We start from the raw sequence: 21928 nt of genomic DNA on the forward strand, positions 1-21928 counted from the left end.
TATATAATTGCGATCACGATGAACAAGATGCATAGGGTAATATTTTTGATGAAATTCCACCTTCATTCTTTTATAGTCCCATGATCTCATATCATCACATTGCCTATACCATACCAATGCGTCTCCCTTCAAAGATAAAGGGAAGGCCTTCTTCTTAGCAACATCATCGGGTATACCTGCAAGCTTAAATAATCCACAAACTTCATCCACATATATTAAGTGCTCATCAGGATGCTTTGTTCTATCTCCTGTAAAAGGTCAGGTAGCAGTCTTTCCATCATACCCGAAGGAAATTCAAAAGGAGTTTCATTTTCCATAGGTTCAGTAGGTTGAGGAGCAACTCTTTGCTCTACCGGACAGGGTGAAGATACCCCGAACAAGCCCCTCAGAGATTTACTTTTCATAGTAATAAGTGACAGTAAATTTCAGCACACTATATAAATTTTTCCTTACCAAATTCCACCTACCAAAGGCGCTACACTCCCCGGCAACGGCGCCAGAAAAGAGTCTCGATGACCCACAAGTATAGGGGATCTATCGTAGTCCTTTCGATAAGTAAGAGTGTCGAACCCAACGAGGAGCAGAAGGAAATGATAAGCGGTTTTCAGCAAGGTATTCTCTGCAAGTACTGAAATAAGTGGTAACAGATAGTTTTGTGATAGGATAAATTGTAACGAGCAACTAGTAACAAAAGTAAATAAAGTGCAGCAAGGTGGCCCAATCCTTTTGTAGCAAAGGACAAGCCAGAACAAACTCTTATAATAGGAAAAGCGCTCCCGAGGACACATGGGAATATCGTCAAGCTAGTTTTCATCACGTTCATATGATTCGCGTTCGATACTTTGATAATTTGATATGTGGGTGCACCGGTGCTTGGGTGCTATTCTTACTTGAACAAGCATCCCACTTATGATTAACCTCTATTGCAAGCATCCGCAACTACAACAAAAGTATTAAGGTAAACCTAACCATAGCATGAAACATGTGGATCCAAATCAGCCCCTTACGAAGCAACGCATAAACTAGGGTTTAAGCTTCTGTCACTCTAGCAACCCATCATCTACTTATTACTTCCCAATGCCTTCCTCTAGGCCCAAATAATAGTGAAGTGTTATGTAGTCGACGTTCACATAACACCACGAGAGGCTAGACAACATACATCTTATCAAAATATCAAACGAATACCAAATTCACATGACTACTCATAGCAAGACTTCTCCCTTGTCCTCAGGAACGAATGTAATTACTCACAAAGCATATTCATGTTCATAATCAGAGGGGTAATAATATGCATATAGGATCTGAACATATAATCTTCCACCAATTAAACCAACTAGCATCAACTACAAGGAGTAATCAACACTACTAGCAACCTACTAGCACCAATCCCGGACTTTGAGACAAGAATTGGATACAAGAGATGAACTAGGGTTTGGAGATGAGATGGTGCTGGTGAAGATGTTGATGGAGATTGCCCTCTCCCGATGAGAGGAGCGTTGGTGATGACGATGGTGATGATTTCCCCCTCCAGGAGGGAAGTATCCCCGGCAGAACAGCTCTGTCGGAGCTCTTGATTGGATCCGCCAAGGTTCCGCCTCGTGGCGGCGGAGTCTCGTCCCGAAAAGTTCCTCTCTATTTTTTCTCATCAAAAGACCTCATATAGGAGAAGATGGGCATCGGAGAGCCACCAGGGGGCCCACGAGGTAGGGGGCGCGCCCCCCACCCTCGTGAGAGGGGTGTGGGCCCCTGGCCTTCATCTTTTGCGAGGATTTTTATTTATTTATTTTAAGAAGTTCCGTGGAGTTTCAGGACTTTTGGAGTTGCGTAGAATAGGTCTCTAATATTTGCTCCTTTTCCAGCCCAGAATTCCAGTTGCCGGCATTCTCCTTCTTTATGTAAACCTTGTAAAATAAGAGAGAATATCCATAAGTATTGTGACATAAAGTGAAATAACAGTCCATAATGCAATAAATATCGATATAAAAGCATGATGCAAAATGGACGTATCAGGTCGCCATGCAGATATGCAATTTCCAATGTTGAAACCCTAGGAGTGCAATAATACATGTCTCAAATATTGTAGGCAAAGCACGTTGTCAACCGATGGCTTGCTTTGAGAGCACCAAAAAGCAACAGGCCATGCACTTGCTCCACAAACTAGACAAGTTCCCTCTCGACAACTAGATACTACCACGGAGATGGTGCAGTCTACAAGCGGCCTCCAGTCAAGCTTCTGTGAAACGAGCTCAAACTTTTATACAGTTTATAGTGGCCATATGATGACTCCGTGCCGGGTGCCAAGGATATCAAATGATGTTCCGTGGATTTAAACAACTGCATCTGGTATGCCGTCGAGGCACAATCGCCACTTCCGGTGGCAACGTCTGCCCCTCTCGGTGGCAGGGTATGCCCCTCCTTTAGCTGCACAAGACCTACACATGTTGTAAAGACAACATATAGGATTTTTCAAACTGCTTTTCGACATGATTTCATGTGGCTGCCGTGCAGATCTGCGATTTCCCTCCTTGAAACCTTGTGAGTGCAATAAAGGTCTAAAAAATTACAAGTGGGCCCAAAAATTGTCAAGCCCTCGCACGTGTCATCCGATGGCCTCCTTTGAAAGCACAAGAAGTTCGAGGCCAACAGAGCAATGGGTCCTGCACTTCCTTCACAAACTGGACAAGTTCCTTCTCAACAACTTGATACTACCCCGAAGATGATGCAGTTTACAAGCAGTCTCCGGTCAGGCTTCTGCGAAACACTCTCAAACTATTAACACACCCTAGAGTGGCCAGATGATGACACTCTGTCAGGTCCCGAGGATTTCGGGCATCATAAGATTTTCCGTGGATTTAAACGGTTGCATCTGGCATGTCGTTGAGACACATTTGCCCCCCCCCCCTTGTGGTGGGGCCTGCCCCTCCTTCGGCTGCACAAAGCCTATTCATGTAGCAAAGAAAACATATAAGATTTTCCAAACCGCTTCGACCAGATTTCATGTGGCCGCTATGCAGACCTGTAATTTCCCGTGTTGAAACCCTATGAGTGCAATAAATGTCTCAAGCCCAAAAATGCCAAGGCATGGCACTTGTTAAGTGATGTCCTCCTTTCAGAGCACAAGAAGTTTCGAGGCCAATGGAGCAATGGGTCCTACACCACTGGCGGAGCTACGTTGGGGCCAGCCAGTGCTGCAGCCCGCCCAACATTTCAAAATGTATACACTGTACATATACATGTGGAGCCTTATAAAATGAGCCTATACTGACTATTTCCTACTATTTAGCCTACCCAGCCCGCCCGAGACTGAGCTTCAAGCTCCGCCACTGCCTGGCACGTGTCATAGTAAATACGTATCTGTGAGTTGGAAATTAGGCCCTCCTCAGTGCTTCATGGTGGACAGGTGCTAAGCATGCCACCTAAGCAAAAACATGACATGGCACAACAATTAACAAGGAGAGAGACCATTTTGATGACCCTAGAAAAAACCAATGCCAAGCGCGTGAACCTAGATAAACCACTTAAATGAAAGAAGCGGACCAGTGCATGAAAGAGTTTAGGTGCTACTCCCTCCATTCCCAAATATAAGTCTTTTTAGAGATTCCGACAAGTGAGTACGAAGCAAAATGAGTGAATGTACACTGTAAAATATGTCTACATGCATCCGTATGTTGTAATCCATTAAAAATGTTTAAAAAGACTTATATTTAGGAACGGAGGGAGTAGATCATTAAATAAAGTGAGCTTAGCAACAACAAGTTAAGCACCTATACATTGTGAAATTGAGTTTCTAAGCTATTTAATACACTTAGCACCTTGTCTAAGCAACTTTGCATTGGAAATGGATTTAGGAACCACTCTTGATCCTCTAGGTTCTTCTTTGCCAGTAACTAATAGTCCATGAAAGCCAGGTATCACTTCTATTAGAGACGGCTATCTCATAATTAAGATTGATCACTTTGCATACGCTGGTCAACATGAGAAACAAATAAGATCAGACTACTTATAATTTATGGCACAAGAAAATAAGATCACTTTGCTTGAATTATGAATGAAACAATTCTTTGCGAACTTGCCACATGGCATTTCATTGTCGCGACCTTATTGTATGGTTCTCGGCATATGTCGCCTTCGCCGAGTGCCTTCTCTTTGCTGAGTCCGTTTTACTTGCCTCTCGGTAACGTCGGGTATTTTCCGTGCTCCATTCTTTGTCGAGTACGGCTCTCAGCGTACGACATGTTTGCCGAGAGCCCGTGCTTTGGCTATCGGTGTATCCCAAAACACTCAGTTTCCAACGATTTTGTTGAAATTAACCCAGTTGCACTGAAGTTTGTTTTTCTGTTATTCTGTAACAATAACGCACACTCTGTACGTGGTGCGACTGACTAGCTGTAGTGTTTACTTTGCCGTTGTAATTCAGTTATTCAGCTAGCCACGATCTGTCCGTGGGATGGCACGGGGAAACCGGATCGTGGGCAGCAATTCTGTTAGGAAGGAATAAAAGGAAAGCCAGAAAAGACGCACAGATTATGCGTCGCAAAACTGCCTCACCAGCGTTCGTGTGTGTGGTGTCTCCTGCTAGTCATCTTCCTTCTTGTGTCCATCTCGTGTGTGTGATCCTGAGAGTGTTTGATCTAACAGATTTTCCAGTAGTGTGCATATGCTATTTCATAATGGCGAGTCGGTCCCTAGCCGCACGACCCGCGCATGCGTAACCGCACGATCTGCTGTTCCTTCTCCATCCTCCTCGCACATCTCTCTCTCGAGAAAAAAAAAAGGAGCGCTCTCGACAGCACGCCGCACCCTCCGCATCTTGCGCACCCGCACCCCCATCATAGCTCGCCATCTTCGCCGGTTGCAGCTCGCCGGCATCGTATCTCGCCGCCAGAAAAAGGGTCGATTCAGCTCTCCAGTAGTTCTCGTCCCATCCATGATTGTAGCAAAAAAAAAATGACGGCTGTTGCTATCCGTGTTGCCGGTTCCAACAAAGCCCAACGATGCAACTCCCCTGTTGTGGTGCCAGCAAAAACCAATGATGCATCTCCCCGTCATGCTGGTCCCATCGCAGGTTCCAGCAAAAGGAAATTGTCGGTTGCAACAAAATTGGCACATGGTTCCAGCAAAAATCGTGATATGATGGTAGCAAATTTTGAGGTTGGTTCCAGCAAAAATAAAAAACGATGGAAGCAAAAATGCAAAAACATGGGAAATGTTCCAACAATCGAAACACCGAAGGTAGCAAAAATTGAAGTGGTTCCAGCAAAACAAAACACCATTGGAAACAAAATTCTAAAAATTGGGCGTTTGTTCCAGCAAAAGAAAAAAATGTCTAATTGTAGCAAAAAAATGGATTTGGTTCCAGCAAACTAGAACACCGGTGGTAGCAAAAATTGGCATTGGTTCCAGCAAAATCAAGAGCGCCGGTGGTAACAAAATTTTGAGCTAGTTCCAGCAATCCTAAAGAGCGGTGGTAGCAAAAGAAACAGTAAAATTGGGACGAAACCAAAAAACATTGGTAGTAGCAATTTTAGGTGCTGGTCCGAGCTTCTTGCTGCCGTAGTTGTAGCACTTAGCTGGGGCGTTCTCGCCATCTTGCTGGTTGCAGACCGCCTCGTCAGTGCAGCTGGGCATCGGCGGCCGTCGTCATTCTCAACGCTTGCCTCTGCTCCTTGCAGGCCCACCAGATGTGGCTTGCAGCTCCCCTTGCACAGCACTTCAACGCCTCATACTCCAGCCCATGAGGAAGCAACTTCGTCTGGACGCAGTTGCAACAGCGGCCAGCGCAGTGAACACCGGCCGACGGTGGAAGTGGGGCTTGCGTGGAGCGGGGTGCGGAGAGGACGAGAGTGAGATAAATTGGAAGATGGTGTGGCGGAGGGCTCTCGCTAGAGACGGAATGGAGGAAGGGAAGGGAAGGGAAAGGGAGGGGATTGGATAGAGGATGGAGATGCACTGCGTTTGTGGATAAGAAAAGAGAAGTGGTGGAGGAGATAAGGCTCGTGGGCCTGCAGTGGACACGCGTGAGGGAGGAGACCGGCCGAGCGCTTGGCCGGTCGTCCGTTCCGAAACGTTTCCCTTTCATAATGGGTCCCGATAACTGCCACACGTGTGGTGTATCGGATAGTTGTGCCACACGCCTCGTGTGGAATGGACAGCAACCAGCCCACACACATACGTGTGGGTAAAACAACTAATGCCCACACACATCTTTTTTTTCCCTCCTGAACCCTCTCACACGCATGCGTGTGGGCGAAGTTGATAATGCCCACACGCCTGTATGTCAGGCCTCGTACCCTTCTGGTCCCGCACGCGACGCGTGACGCCCACCGCGCGCCCGCAGTTGCCATGGTCCAGACCCTCGTCCATATTCGTTTATCTGCAGTTGCCATGTCGCTGAACTACGGTTGCCATGTCGGACAACTGCAGTTGCTATGGTTGCTCAACTGCAGTTGCCATGTATGGTCTGATCTAATGTAGTTGCCATGATTTCATAACTTTAGGAGTTGCCACATACTAACACTAGGCGGTTGAGAGAGTTGCCATATGCTCACAAGCATGCTACGGCAGTTGCCATGTAAAAAGAAAGAGTTGCCATCTGCTTACGTGCATGTTAGGGCAGTTGCCATGTACGTGCACGTTGGGGCAGTTGTCATGTACCATGCAAAAACACATGGCAACTCGGTAAAAGACAGTTGCCATCTGCTTACGTGCACACTAGGCAGTTGCCGTGTACCCTGCAAAAACACATGGCAACTCGGATAAAAAAAGAGAGTTGCCACCTGCTTATAAAGCACACTACAGGCAGTTGCCATATACGCTGCAAAAACACATGGCAACTAGCAGCTTACGTGTGGGAGAGGAGACGGGCGTGTGGGCGAGATGGCAAATGCCCACAAACCAGCCCTTGTGCGTGACTGGAAACTGGTGTGTGAGTGAACTGCTAAACGCCCACACACCGGCCCCTCCGTGTGGTAAAACGGATGTGTGGGTGAACTATGTCACACACCACACACACGCCTTGTCCTACGTGGCACAGAAAATCAGCCAGATTGTGTCAAGATTCGTGCATATAGTACTGGACGGTGATGGATGCGTGTGGTCGAGATGGTCAACGCCCACACGTGTGGGCATTAACATTTCCGTTCATAATTTGCGTGGCGAGCTTCAGATTGTATTTACCAAACTGCAAAGAAACAGTGTATTTCATTGATTTTCTTCGTGTTGTGTAGCGTGACCGTGGAGAAAGCAACCAAACTGTTTATTCGCAAAAAAAAAGGCAACCAAACTGGAAACAATCACACGATAGATACAGGAATAAACCTACTAATATGTAGAAGTCCGACCAAAGAATGATTCCAGCAAATCGCTTCAGAGACAGTAATACACTCTCTAGTGATGGGTTCCCGGACATTTAGTAGCACATGAATAAAGACGGAGGCAAAGATGAAATGTGGATTCAGCCTGGATTTGTATTCCGCCAGTGTGAAGCCATCCTCCAGCTACCGCCCGGCAAGATGAGGCGTTGGCTTGCCCGGTCAATAGGTTCCACCTGCTCAATCTTCTCCTTGACACTGCGGATAGTATCTGTGATCTCAACCTTCAAAGTCAGGGCCTTCCCTTTCAAATTCCTGACGAAGATCTCCATCAGTCTTGGTCGGTGACAGACTACAAGGTCGAGTGTGGCTCCATTCTGGATTCCATAATCGGCTAAAGTACGGCAGCCCTGTAAGATTGAGTATGGAATAATTGGGGATGTCATCGTCGTCTTGTGACGCATAAGGCGTTGCTGGCCTGGATGAATATCATACTCATTATTGTTTGGCAATGCAACTCTCAATTGTTTGGATGCATACACGCACGTTATATATTTACAATGAGCAGCCCACGGCTTCGACTATACATGGAAACTAGGAGGCGGGGCTAGGTAGGAAATGATCCTACATATACATGCGATATACTGCCTATCCCCCCTCCCCCCCCCCCCCCCCCCCCCCCCCGCCCTGCTCACGCACGAAGTGAATGTCGAGCTAGATGTGCTTCATGCGACGATGGTGAACGGGGTTGGCAGAGAGGTAGACGGCGGAGACGTTGTCGCAGTAGACAACGGTAGCCTTGGCCATGCCAAGGTGCAACTCCTGGAGAGGCTGCCGTAACCAGGAGCACTCAGCAACAACATTGCCCACGGCGCGGTACTCAACCTCGGCACTCAATCTGGACACCGTGGGTTGTCATTTAGACGACCACGAGATGAGAGAGGGCCCGAGATAGACGCGGTAGCCGGAGGTGGAGCGACGAGTGTCAGGACAGCCAGCCCAGTCGGTATCTGAGTAAGCCACCAGGTCAGTGGAAGATGACGCCGTCAACGTGAGACCCAGAGCCATAGTGTCGCGGATGTAACGAAGGATCCGCTTCACCAGGGACCAGTGAGAGTCACGTGGGGCGTGCATGTGTAAGCACACCTGCTGAACTGCGTATTGCAAGTCGGGGCGAGTGAGCGTCAAGTACTGAAGTGCACCGACGATGGACCTGTAGAAGGCGGTGTCCTGCGCCGGAGTGCAATCAATAGCGGAGACATTAGCCTTCGTGTCGATAGGAGTAGGTGCAGGCTTGCAGTTAAGCATGCCGGCGTGCTCGAGTAACTCCTGGGCATACTGCTGCTGATGAAGAAAGAACCCGTTCGCACGCCGCACTACCTCGATCCTGAGGAAGCAGTGCAAAGGACCAAGGTCCTTCATGGCGAACTCGGTGCCGAGGCGAGCCGTGGGCTGACGAAGAAGCTCGGTCGAGGAAGCGGTCAGGATGATGTCGTCCACGTAGAGCAGCAGATAAGACGTCCCACCAGCGTGCTGGTATACGAATAGAGAGGCATCCGAGCGAGTGGCTACGAAGCCAAGCTGCTGAAGGAATGCAGCAATACGCTGGTACCAAGCATGAGGGGCCTGGTTGAGCCCGTAGAGCGAGCACGAGAGCAGGCACACGTGATTCGGCCGGGTGGCGTCGACGAAGCCGATGGGCTGCTGACAGTAGACCTGCTCGGCCAGATGGCCATGAAGGAACGCGTTGGAGACATCCATCTGATGGACGGGCCACGCGCGAGAGACCGTCAGCTGCAGGACAGTGTGGATGGTGCCCAGTTTGACAACCGGGGCGAAGGTGTCGGTGAAGTCCACACCGACACGCTGGCGGAAACCACGAACAACCCAACGAGCCTTGTAGCGCTCAAGGGTCCCGTCAGGTCGAGTCTTATGACGAAAGACCCACTTGCCGCTGATCACATTAGCGTGCGGCGGCCGAGGCACCAACTGCCAGGTGCGGTTGCGCTGAACAGCGTCAAACTCCTCCTGAATCGCGGCGAGCCAATGAGGGTCACGAAGAGCTTCTCGAGCCGACGATGGGAGGGGAGACGGTGCCGAGGTGGAAGCCGCAAGAAGATACTCGTCGGCGGAGTACCACTGACACAGGCGGAGTGCACCGGTCTAGGCACGAGTCACCATGCGGGGTGGCGGCGAGTCCGGGGCGGCAGCGGACGAAGGTGATGAAGAAGAGCCCGCTGCGGTCGAGCCTGCCGAGGGCACGGGAGAGTCCAGCGCGGACCCGAGCGACCCGGGAGCCGGAGACCGTCGGAGAGCCCGACGCGGTCGTCGTGGGCGAGGCCGCCGGAGAGCCCGGCGTAGGAGACCCGGTCGAAGGTGCCGGAGGCGCGGGTGGCGAGGAAGGCGCCGACGCGACCGTTGTCGCGAAAGAAGGGGGCGCCACTGCGTCGGCCGAAGCAGCAGGGCCAGGCGCCGAGCCCGCAGCCCTCGAGTGGGGCAAGGGGCCTAAGCCAGGAGGCATCCCGAGGTGGGCCCGAGGGCGCGCATGCGCACCAAGGGAGCTCGAAGCCAAGTCGCCGGGAGCCGGTGGTGAAGTCGGCGACGAGTCGGACGGTGGTACCTGCTGAAATGGAAAAACCCTTTCATCAAAGTAAACATGTCTAGAGGTGAAAACACGGTGTGAGATAGGGGCGTAGCAGCGGTAGCCCTTGGTGTTGGGAGGGTAGCCCAGGAAGATGCATGCGGGGGAGTGAGGAGCAAGTTTATGAGGGGTGGTAGAGGCGATGCTAGGGTAGCAAAGGCACCCGAAGATGCGAAGGTCATCATAGGATGGCGGGCTCCTGAAAAGCAGGTGGTGCGGTGCAAAGTTGCTGCGAACGCGGCATGGCCGAATGTTGATAAGAAGTGATGCGGTGGTGAGGGCGTCGGGCCAGAAGCGGGGTGGCACATTAGCATGGAACAATAGGGTGCGGACGCAATCATTAAGAGTACGTAAGACCCGTTCGGCCCGCCCATTTTGTTGCGAGGTATAGGGGCAAGTGAGACGAAATATCGTCCCATGTGTTGCGAGGAGATTGCGGACCGCAAGGTTGTTGAATTCCTTCCCGTTGTCGGTTTGGATGGCATGAATGGAGCGACCAAACTGCATGGTGACATATGAGTAAAAGGCGGTGAGAATGGATATGACATCGGATTTCCGCCACAACCGGAAGGTCCACACATAGTGCGAAAAATCATCCAAAATGACAAGATAGTAAATATAGCTGGTATTACTCGCAACTGGAGAAGTCCACACATCACTATGAAGTAGTTCAAACGGATACGATGCAACCGAAGAGGAAGTGCTAAAGGGAAGACGAGTATGTTTGCCTAGACGAGACGCATGACAAGTAGTGTGACCGTCGGTCTTATTACAAGTGAAGGAAAAACTCCAAAGAATATGACGAAGAGTGGTGTCATTGGGATGTCCCAAGCGAGCATGCCAAAGGTCCACACTGACGGAGAGGGGGACCGGAGATGTGTTGGTGGAGGTGGTTGGGTGGACCGGGTAGAGCTCGTCGGGGCTATCACAACGGTGGAGCACCATCCGGGTACGGGCGTCCTTGACAGAAAAACCACACATGTCAAATTCAACGGTAACAAGATTTTCACGAGTAAGAGAACAAACGGAAACAAGCTTTTTAATGAGGTCGGGAGACACAAGTACGTTAGATAACGATATCGGTGTGGATGTAGACGCAAAGTAAGCATGGCCTATGTGTGTAATGGGAAGTGATAGTATGGACGAATAAGAAGTGTGGAGAGTACCGGGGTTGGCAGCCATATGAGCAGTGGCGCCGGTGTCCATGTACCAATCGTCGCCACCCGTGTAGTTGGCCGGCGAGGGGGCGGAGTGGAGCGCCGCAAGGAGGGCCGGGTCCCACGGAGCCGGCGGGAGTGGGGGCGCCGACGGCTGAGCGACGTAAGGGGCCGGCGGCGGCGCGGCATATGGTGCCGCGGCATAGGGCGTTCACAAGGGCGCGGCGTACGGCGCTGACGGGAGTGCAGCGTACGACGCCTGCTGGGGCGCTGCGCTCAGCGCCTGGTGCGAGGTGGGACGCAGGCTCAGGAGGTCCGGAGCTGGCGGGCGGGGAACTGGCATGCTATACGCATGAACCAGGCCCGTCCACGGGTTCTGGGCCATGGCCCACGGCGCGCTGGCTTGCTGCTGGCAAGGCTGGCCGCCCTGGCCGTTGCCCTTCCGACCGCGACGCCCACCATGGCGGCGATCAGAGGAGGCCGGCTGAGGTGGCATCCCCTAGGAGAAGCCTGCGGGCGGCGGGTACTGCACGTAGGAAGCCGCCGGTGGAGGGAGCCGCGGCGTGGCAGACGCCTGCGGAGACGGCGGTGGCGGGCCGCCGCAGGAAGTCCTGGCGGTGAGGGCGATGTGGGTAGCCCTGGTTTTCGCCAACTTCATGCAACGCTCCTCCAGACGCAAATAGGCCACGACCTTGGGAAAGGTTGGCTCCGGGAGAAAGGTGAGGTTCGAGGCAGCGTTGCCGAACTCCTCATTGAGCCCGGCGGTGAGGGTGCTGAGGAGGAGATCGTTGGAGATGGTTTCACCAAGGTCACGGAGCTCATCTGCAAGTTTCTTGAGATGCATACAATAATCATCGATACACGAATCAAGTTGATGAGACCCAAAAAATTCTTGCTAAAGAAAAACCCGGCGTTGGAGTTGGTTGTCGGTGAAAAGCCCGTTGAGTTTGGTCCAAACGGCGAGGGCGTCATCCCCGTCGGTGACCACCGTGTGGAAGAGATCACGGGAGATGGTGAGGTAGAACCAACGAATGATCATCGCATCGATGGTGGTCCACTCTTCATCACCAAGCATGAGGCTGGAATCAACGGAACCGTCGACGTGATCATGAAGATGATACTCACGGAACACTAGAGAGAAATATGTTTTCCAGGCATATTAGGTGGAGGTGGAGTGATCAAGGCACAGGGGGACACAGCGGGGATGTCAAGGTCGCGGATGAGGACGGGAACGGGACCGGTGAACGAGTTGTTGTTGGTGGAACCGGAGGCGGGTGATCCGGGTGAGGCCATGTCGATGGAGGGAAGTGGCTAGGGTTGTGGGAGGGAGGAGAGGGTGCAGCGGCTGTAGGGAGGCAGCGGCGGCAGGGAGGAGGTGCAGCGGCGGCGTGGCTAGGGGCGGTGGCGGTGGCAGCCTAGGGGCGCAGCGGCGGTAGGAGCGGAAGCTTAGGAAATGGATCGTGTGAGGGAAACTAATACCATATTGTTTGGCAATGCAACTCTCAATTGATTGGGTGCATACACGCATGTATATATTTACAATGAGCAGCCCACAGCCTCGACTATACATGAAAACTAGGAGGTGGGGCTAGGTAATCCTACATACACATGCGATATACTGCCTATACAAAATATATCCAACACTCATCATTAATCTTCCTTGACGCTGTCGATAGTGTCTGAGCTCTTAACATAGAGAGAGTTGTCCAGCATCCTGATGCATATTTTCATCATTTCCTGGAGCTGGTAACGAAAGTCAGGAATGGGCCTATATCGGATGCCATAATCAGCCAATGTAAGCCTGTCGTCCAGTTGCTTCCCGTTGAAGATAAGGTGATGTTGAGCTTGAATCTCTACCTTGACTGCAAGGATGGTATCTAATGGGTCGACCTAGAGGGTGATCACCCTGCCGTCGAGGGTCTCCACAGAAATCTCTATCCATCCGCGGATGCGAGGGACAAGATGAAGGAAGGATTCCTTTTGGATGCTGTAGTCGGCCAAGGTCCGTTCATCCTCCAGCTCCTTGCTGCTACCAGATATGAGACGCTGCTGCTGTGGAGGGATACCCTCTTTGTCATGAATCTTGGTTTTGACGTTATGAACAATGCGCCTGCCAGTGTGGGCCTTCACAATGATCTACATCTCAAACGGGCACACCAAGCATCACTGATTTTAGACAAAAGGCTATTGCATGCAGACTACTATAATATTAGAAACTTAAACAGATACTAGAAGTCTAGAACTAGTAACATTTATAGATATACACGTCAGGTGATTCCGCAGTTTGACACGAGCGAGTTCGATAGGTTAAGCAAGTTAAACCTACACGATAGGTTAAGCAAGTTAAACCTACAACCTCTCTGATGTTTTCTTATAGAATGCAATAAAAATATTCAGGTAGCTAGGGAGCCTTTTTCTGCGGCGACAGTTTCAAAACAAAAAAACTATTCAACATGCTATATATATTGACGTAACTGTTGCCCTGGACTGTGTTTATGCTATGATGCCCTAACAAGCAAAGGAAGAAACAACATTATATTATGCATATACTCCCTCCGTTCCTAAATACTCCCTCCATTCCTAGATGTAGGGTGTATAATTCTTTGTCAAAAAATTCAGATTACAAGGTGTATTCCTTTAGTTGACACATTTACCCCTACACAAGCTACAACCCACGCATGACCTAGTGCATATCCCGCCGGCCTCCTCATGGCAATGGGTACCCGTTACCCGCTAACCCGACGGGTAAAAACCCTATTAGGATAAGGGTATGGGAAAATAAAATACCCATGGGTATTTAAATGAGAAAAATCTATACCCATCGGGTAAGCCGGGTATGGGTACGGGAATGCAATACCCATACCCGTCTATCAGCCTACCCGCATGTTACTACATCTTACATGTAGGCCCCCTATGTCATTCACTAGAAAAAGAAAAAAACCCTAGCCTAAGCACCCAGTGGCCGCAACCCTAGCCCCCGCAGGCCCGCAGCGCACAAAACCCTGTCCGCCCCTCGACCCCTCACCCTCACCCCATCGCGCCATCACACCCATCTCTCTCACCCGGGCTGCAACCCTAGGTGGCTGCCCCCGCCACCGGCCGCCGCCATCGCCGGCCGCTGCGGCTGCCAGGTCAGGGCACCAGGCCATCTCCCTCGTCTCCACATCTCCTCCCTCCACAACGCCTCCTCCACTCATCTCGCTTGTCATTGCCGCAGCTCTTCCATCTCAACTGCCGGAGTAAACGGAGCACCTCCCGGCCTCAACTTCGGCGCGGATGGAGAGCGGTCCAGAGGACGTCGAGGAGGCCCACTACTTCGGCGCGGATGGGGACCTCGTCCGCTCAACCTCAACACCCGTGGATGAGGAAGATCTCGGACAAGATGGCGCCGGCGGGAGTGGTTGTCAGGTGCGGACGCCGACGCCTTCGTCTAGCTCCAAGAACATGCGTCTCCAACCACCTTCAACGGGGCAGAATCCCGGGCGCCGCTCCAACTCATCTGCGCCCGGTTACAAGGTGGGCCGTGGCCGTGGCCGTGGAGGCGCGACGGCGGTGGCCAGCACCCGGCAGAGTCCGACTGCTCCTGCTTCTGCGAGGAACAAATCGACCCCACCAGCGAAAAGGGCACCAAAGCGTCCAAAGCGGTGAAATTTTTCTCACTTTTTCATAAAATTCTATGATGCATGAACTGATCTATTTGATTCTGTTGTGTATGAAGTATGTTGTAACATGAAAGTGAGTGTTGATAAATATGTACTAAATGTTGTTATCTTGTTGATCTTTAGAATCAGATTTTATTGTTCTAGTTCAGGATAGAAGTTTTGTATACCCATGAATTGGAACAACAAATTTGGGAGTTAGAATGCCATGCCGTAAATTTATTTCCAGATCATTGACTTGTTCTAGTTTAGGAGAAAAACTTGTATATACAAAAGAAGGTTATATAAAGTGAATCGTTTCTGTAAATCATTTAGTGTAGTTTGATCTTGTAATACAAAAGAAGGTTATATACAGTGAATCATTTCTGTAACTTTTACAAAGCAATTTCTATGACTGATCCTGTAAACATTTTTGTGTGGTATATTAAGTTTGGACAAATCTGGTTCTGCTATATAGTGAATTGTTAACTTTCTTGTTCAGTGATACAAGCCAAGTAGATGAGTCCATGGACACAACGACACCAATGGATGAAGTTGGAAATCATGTTAGCATTTCAGACGATGAAGGAGAAGAGGATGAGGCGGAAGAGGTGCATCCGCATCAACCATCTAGTCGCAAGCTCACATCTAAGGTTTGGTTGGACATGAAGAAGATCAAGATAAATGGAGAATGGAAGGCCAAGTGTAATTGGTGTCATAAGACACTTACCGCAGGATCAAGGAATGGTACTAAGCATCTAAAGTTGCATCTTCAGAGTTGCACTCTTAGGAAGTTGAAGACGAAGGATGGTAAAACTTTGCATCAAGCCTCATTGAAGGTGATGGCCGAGAATGATGGGAAAGTGAGCATGGAGAGCTACACTTTTAATCAAGAGTATGCTAGAGCAGAGCTTGGCAACATGTTGGTGTTGCATGATTATCCTTTGTCTATGGTGGACCATGTTGGTTTTAGGAGATTTGTTGCTGCACTTCAGCCATTGTTCAAGCTGCATACTAGAAATACTATTAGGTAATAACCGTAATATGCTGCTATGTCTTTAGTTTTCTATTTCCTCTTAATGTTTCTAGCTTCTCTTGCGCAAATAACATTGACTCTGTTCCTTATCTTCTGTTTTGTAGAACTGACATTGTGGAAAGGTACGACATAGAAAAGAAGAAGGCCATCGAGTATATGAGTATGGTACAATCAAGGGTCGCAGTCACCACCGATATGTGGACTTCTGACAGCCAAAAGAAGGGATATATGGCTATTACAGCCCATTTCATTGACGAGTCTTGGAGGCTAAGGAACATTCTCATGAGGTATATACATGTTCCCACATCATATATTTTCAGCAGTCCATTTCATTGTACTTATTTTCAGCGGTCCATTAATAAGCTTTCGTCAACTATTGCATTTGTGTGCATATTGTAGGTTTATTTATGTTCCAGCACCACATAATGCAGAAGTGATAGCTGATCAGCTCCATGAATCATTGGTTAAATGGAATCTTGATGAAAAGCTCTTGACTGTGACCGTTGATAATTGCAACGCCAATGACAAGGCAATTGCGGAGATTGTGGGGAAGATAGGAAAAATTAAGCTTCTTTGTGAAGGTACTTTACTTCACATGCGTTGTTGTGCACATTTTTTGAATTTGATAGTGAAGGATGGTTTAGATGTTATGCAATCAGCTATAGAAAACATTCGTGAAAGTGTGGCATATTGGACCGCCTCACCAAAAAGGATAGAGAAGTTTGAGGAAATGGCCAAGTATAAGAAAGTGAAAATAAAAAGGAAGTTGAGACTTGATTGCAAGACTAGGTGGAACTCTACTTTCGTAATGCTTGATATTGCTTTGCCTTATAGATCTGTCTTTGAACGTGCAAAAGAAAAAGAAAAGCAATATGAGTGGCTGCCTAGTTCAGAAGAATGGGCTTTTGCTGTAGATGTTGTAGAGAGGCTTAGGTTGTTCTATGAAATAACCGAGCTATTTTCTGGAACTGATTATGTGACTGCCAATGTGTACTTTCCTAAGATATGTGAAATTAAAATGAAAATGAGGCAGTGGGAAGCATCTAGCAACAACACTATCAAAGAAATGACAAAAAGCATGACTGAAAAATTTGATAAGTATTGGAGCGACATCCAAGGTCTAATGGCTATAGCTATAATTCCTGATCCTCGATACAAGAAGCAAATGTTGGTAGCTTGCTTTGCCATGCTCCATGGCATTGAGCCATCTTCTTATGAATGCATTGAAAAAGTTGATGACATAGTTGCTAGTCTGCGCTTATTATTGGAAGAATATGAAGTGGAAAATGAGGCATATACACCGGATGAAGAATCTATGATTTCTACAATGAAAGCTCCTGCAATCATGAGTGTCTTTCAAAACATTGTAGCTCAACAAATGCCCGCAACAGCTAGACTTCAAGGTGAAATAGATCAATACTTGAATGATGGATTAGTGCCTTACGTTGAGAAGTTCAACGTGTTGGATTGGTGGAAAGTGGCTGGAACTAGGTATCCAACCTTAAGGAAAGTTGCAAGGGACATATTTGCTATTCCTGTTACAACGGTTGCTTCAGAATCAGCCTTTTCTACAAGTGGCAGAAAGCTCAATGACCATAGAAGCCGATTGACACCACATATGGTTGAGGTTTTGATGTGCTCACAAGATTGGCTTAGAAACAAGTTCAAAGGTGAGCAAATAGTGCTTTCTATTAATATTTTCTCTTGTTTTCAGATTGTTGACAATTGTTTACTTCTGTAGATGCTAACACAGGAGAAGCTAGCTTTTGGACTTGCCTTCAAGACATCCAAGAAGGGATGAAGGTACATAAGAAGTGCACACATACCTTTCTTGTTTATGTCTTGGAAATATATAACTCTCCACAATTCAAGTTCTCATGTCTTTCTTGCATATGTCTCAAACTAGGATTTGGCGCTTTGAGTGAGATGTCAAGGCTCATGAAGATGAAGCGGAGAGAAGATCAATCTACTCAATTGGATTTTGTGTCATGTAGGAGATGCTCAAGTTGATATGATGACTATGTGTCAAACTTGAACCTATTTGTGCATTGAACTTGAACCTATTTTTCTCAAACCTATGTGCTTGTTGAACCTTTATATGTCAAACATATTTGCTTGTCGAACCTACAACCTATTTGTGTCCAATCTATGGCTGAAATGTGTTATGTCTATGGCTAAAATGCTACCTATATGTGCTGAAATGCTGTTTAGATGTGATGTAATGCTGATTATATGTGCTGTAATGCTGTATATAAGTGCTGAAATGCCGAAATATGAGCTGGAATGATGTTTATATGTGCTGGAATGATGTATATAAGTGCTGCAATGCTGAAATATGTGCTGGAATGTTGTCTATATGAGTTGAAAATGGGTTATATGTTGCTGAAATGTTGACTTGTGGTATATATGTTGCTAAAATGATGAAATATGCGTGTTGAATTGATGAAATATTGTATATATGTGATGAAACGCTCCAATATACTTGCTGAAATGTCAATTGGGTGAGGTGACAGAGTTGGGTATTTTTACCCGCGGGTATTACCCGTACCCGGCCGGGTACGCGTATGGGAACAATTTTATACCCGGGGTGCGGGTAAGGGTATGGGTATGGGCTAAAAATTTTGAGACGGGTAAGGGTTTGGGCGCGTATTACCCGCACCCGAACCCGGCGGGTGCCATGAGGACGCCGGCCCTTAGCTTCAGGGGAAAACAATCTTGTTCAGTCCTTTTATTCATTCGCTCGTGTGAACCGATCTGGCCACCTCTATTCGTTCATTCACATGGAGAATCAGCACGACACGAACTCCTATCCATCGGCCAGCTGACATCCCGTGCTGCTGGTGATCTCCATGTAGTCCGCCACCTTGCGTTCCATGCAGCTGGCGACTTCCCTTCTCGGATACAAGCCGGGGGACTCGCTCCCATGGACGGGGAGAAGATAAAACCCTCTCACTTCAGTTCCATTGGGAAAAGATGAGATGAAGTCGGCGGCCCATGCTTCAAGTGTATCAAGTGATTGGAACAATGAAACACCCAATAATTAATTGGCTCACAAACATGGGTTCCTACATGTGTTCCGGCTGCTGCAAGACTCAAGTTTAGTTCGAGCCGCCATCAAACGAATCTTCACCGAGCAGGTCCGAGCATAAATGTAGTGACGATGAAGAGCATGGAAGCGACTCGGACGCGGAATTAAAAAATAGGGAGTTTGTGAAAATGAAGTACGCGTCAGCAGACATGTAATATTTGATCAACAACATAAATGACGCGTACTTCATTATGTACCATGATAAATTTATTTATGCTGTCAATCAACTATTACATGTCCGCTGATGCGTACTTCATTTTCACAAACTCACTAATTTTTAATCCCGCATCCGAGTCACTTCCATGTTATTCATCGTCACTACATTTATTCTCGGACCTGCTTGGTGAACATTTGCTTGACGGCGGCTCGAACAAAACTGGAGTCTTGCCGCAGCTGGAACACGCGTAGGAACCCATGTTCATGAGGCAATTAATTATTAAGTCTAGCCAGGCTTTACCTTCCCCCGTCCACGGGAACACAATCCGCCGGCTTGGTATCATCCTCGTTGAGAGAGGAAGTCGCCGGCTGCACGAAACGCAAGGTGGCCGGCTCCATGGATGTTGCCGGCTGCATGCGATGTGAGGTGGCCGGCGGATAGGAGTTTGTGTCGTGTTGATTCTCCATGTGAATGAACGAAGAGAGGCGGCTATATCGGTTCACATGAACGAATGAATAAAAGGACTGAACAAGATTGTTTTGGATATGCACTTATACATGTAATCTTCTTTTTCCTAATTAATGTTAGGTTAATCTTGTTGATAGATTATTTCATGTTTTTCAAGTCATGCATATAGTAGTAGCTGCGACAGTGTGCACCCATTCAGACGTGTTCATGTGTGTGCATGCAAGCTAATGCTTTTGTGTAATTTGTGTGCTTAGCCGAGTCAGATGCATGCAAGTACGGAGTAGTTAGTTGTAAGCCGTATCACATGCTGGGCCAGGTTATTGCCAATTTGCCATTGAGTGGATGGCTGGACATGCATGCATGTAGGAATTGGTTATTGGGGGTTAGCAGTGCCGAGTGTGGTGGCTGGCCAGTACGTGCGTGGCTTCGTGCTGTTAGTCGCCGGGCATGGCGGCCGGGTTAGTGAGTTCCTTGTACTTATTTATAAGGTGATAAGATGAATGAGAAAAGGCAGCGGTGAGGGCACAAGCAAAAATGTAGCAATTGTGATAGCCAAGGAAGAGAGCCTATGGCAAAGTCTATTTGTGTTCTTCCTTGGTACATGCGTGTGTGTGTGTGTTCCTTATTTCCACCATTGTGTGTCTATGTGTGTGTTTTTGAAAGAAACCACAAGAGAGATTTGAGAGGAGGAAGGAGAAGAATTGGCGCTGCAAGGAGGCGGCGCAAACAATTAACCTACGGGGATGTGCCATCTTTTTTTTCTATGGAGGTCATGTGTGGGTTGTAGCTTATGTAGGGATAAAGTCTAACTAAAGCAATACACCTTATAATCTGAATTTTTTCGCAAAAAACTATACAACATACATCTAGAAACGGAGGGAGTAATAGAATATGGTGTAACTCACAAGGAACGAGATTGGATCAAAATCAGCGTCCGGGTGGAGAAGCGCCAGCCTTGCCCATCATGCCCCTGGACTCGGTGTCGGGAGGATAGACGGAGGCGGCGGCGGAGCACGTCGTCACCCATCGGCTGTCTCGTTCGGTTACCTGCAGTGGCCGCCACAGTTGGAGCTAGCTGTTAGAGAACCCGAATCGCGGCACATACGTACCAGGTACGGCAGGAGAGACAGAGGTCTCTTGCTTGCCTTGCTGGGGGTAGGAGCAGAAGACGGCGCGCGTGCAAGCTAGGGTTTAGAGCTTGGCTGGCGGTGGCGCCCTGATTCTTCTTATATATAAATAACATGGCGAAGGCGTCCTGGTAACGTACGTTACCTTTCCAGTTTATAAGAAAGATTCCTGTAAATGTTAAGGGCATTTTCAATGCAGGGCGCCTGTAGAGGCGCTTAGGCAAATAAAATAAATATCCTAAAATTAAAGGGCTACGCAACGCGTCGGCCGGTGGATAAGTTGAAAACATCCGCCGTCTGACTGACCATTGGATGCGTGCGGGATGCCGTTCAATCTCCCCATCCATGTGCGTCATCTCCTTTGCAACAAGAGCAGTGTTGCAAAAACATTTGTAACATAAGTCGTGTTGCAGAAACCTTTCAACAGACATGATGCTGCATAATTTTTTTGCAACAAAAATCATGTTGCGCAAACGTCTGTAGAAATTTTTGCAACAAAGTTAAAGTTACAAAAATATTTTTGTCTTCACTTTTATATAGGTGTTTCGGAAGAAAATTTTGCAACATCAATGATGTTACAGGAATCTTTCTTGCAACACGAAAGATGTTGCAAGAAATAAATCACGGTCTGCCGTTCGCCGTGGACTCCCGTTGAACAAGGGCGAGGAAGGAACGATGTTGGACCTCCGACCAAGTCGGCTCACCGTTATCCTCCTCCCCGGCGAGGTGGGTGCACCGCACGCGACCGACGGTCATGATGGAAGCCGGTGGCAACGGCGGCGACCACGCCCCCATCCTCCACTCCAGTGAGGTGGGCGGCTGCCGGCAAGGGCATCAACATTGGTGACTTTTGGCGACAACTATCATGCAGCGATTGGTGTTAGCGAGAAAGCAATGGAGATTTCCAGGGAGAAGACTCGTACGTGGAGGAAAAAGTCACCGCCTCTATTGGAATAAGGTTGGGTGTGACAGCAGTGGTGGATCTCCACTGGACACACGTCACGCAAATGAGGTGGCGGAAGAAGTCCCAGTTATTTGTCGGTTGATGATAAGTATTTCCCAAAATTAAAAGGGGCATACTACGCGTCCGTCGACTGATCTTTTCAAAAGATTGGTCGGCTCGCTAGCCGCCATCAAACAGTTGACGGATATCTTAGCTTTTGCAATATAGATTTTTTTTACAACAGAGATCATGTTGCAGATTTTTTTTACAACAGAGATCATGTTGCGGAAATGTCTGTAGAATTTTTTTGCAACAAAGTTTATGCTATAGAATATTTTCTGCAACAGAGATCGTGTTGCGGAA

The 21928-nt window shown here is 48.3% G+C and overlaps 1 pseudogene; it reads right to left on the reverse strand.

Annotated features, from left to right (window-relative positions):
• Positions 1-7386: 7386 nt before the first annotated feature.
• LOC147974107 (polyubiquitin 11-like) lies at positions 7387-14317 on the reverse strand (annotated as a pseudogene).
• Positions 14318-21928: the final 7611 nt, after the last annotated feature.

This window comes from Triticum urartu, chromosome 5A (assembly GCF_056163025.1).
Source record: "Triticum urartu cultivar PI428250 chromosome 5A, HENAU_Tu73, whole genome shotgun sequence".
Taxonomy (NCBI): domain Eukaryota; kingdom Viridiplantae; phylum Streptophyta; class Magnoliopsida; order Poales; family Poaceae; genus Triticum; species Triticum urartu.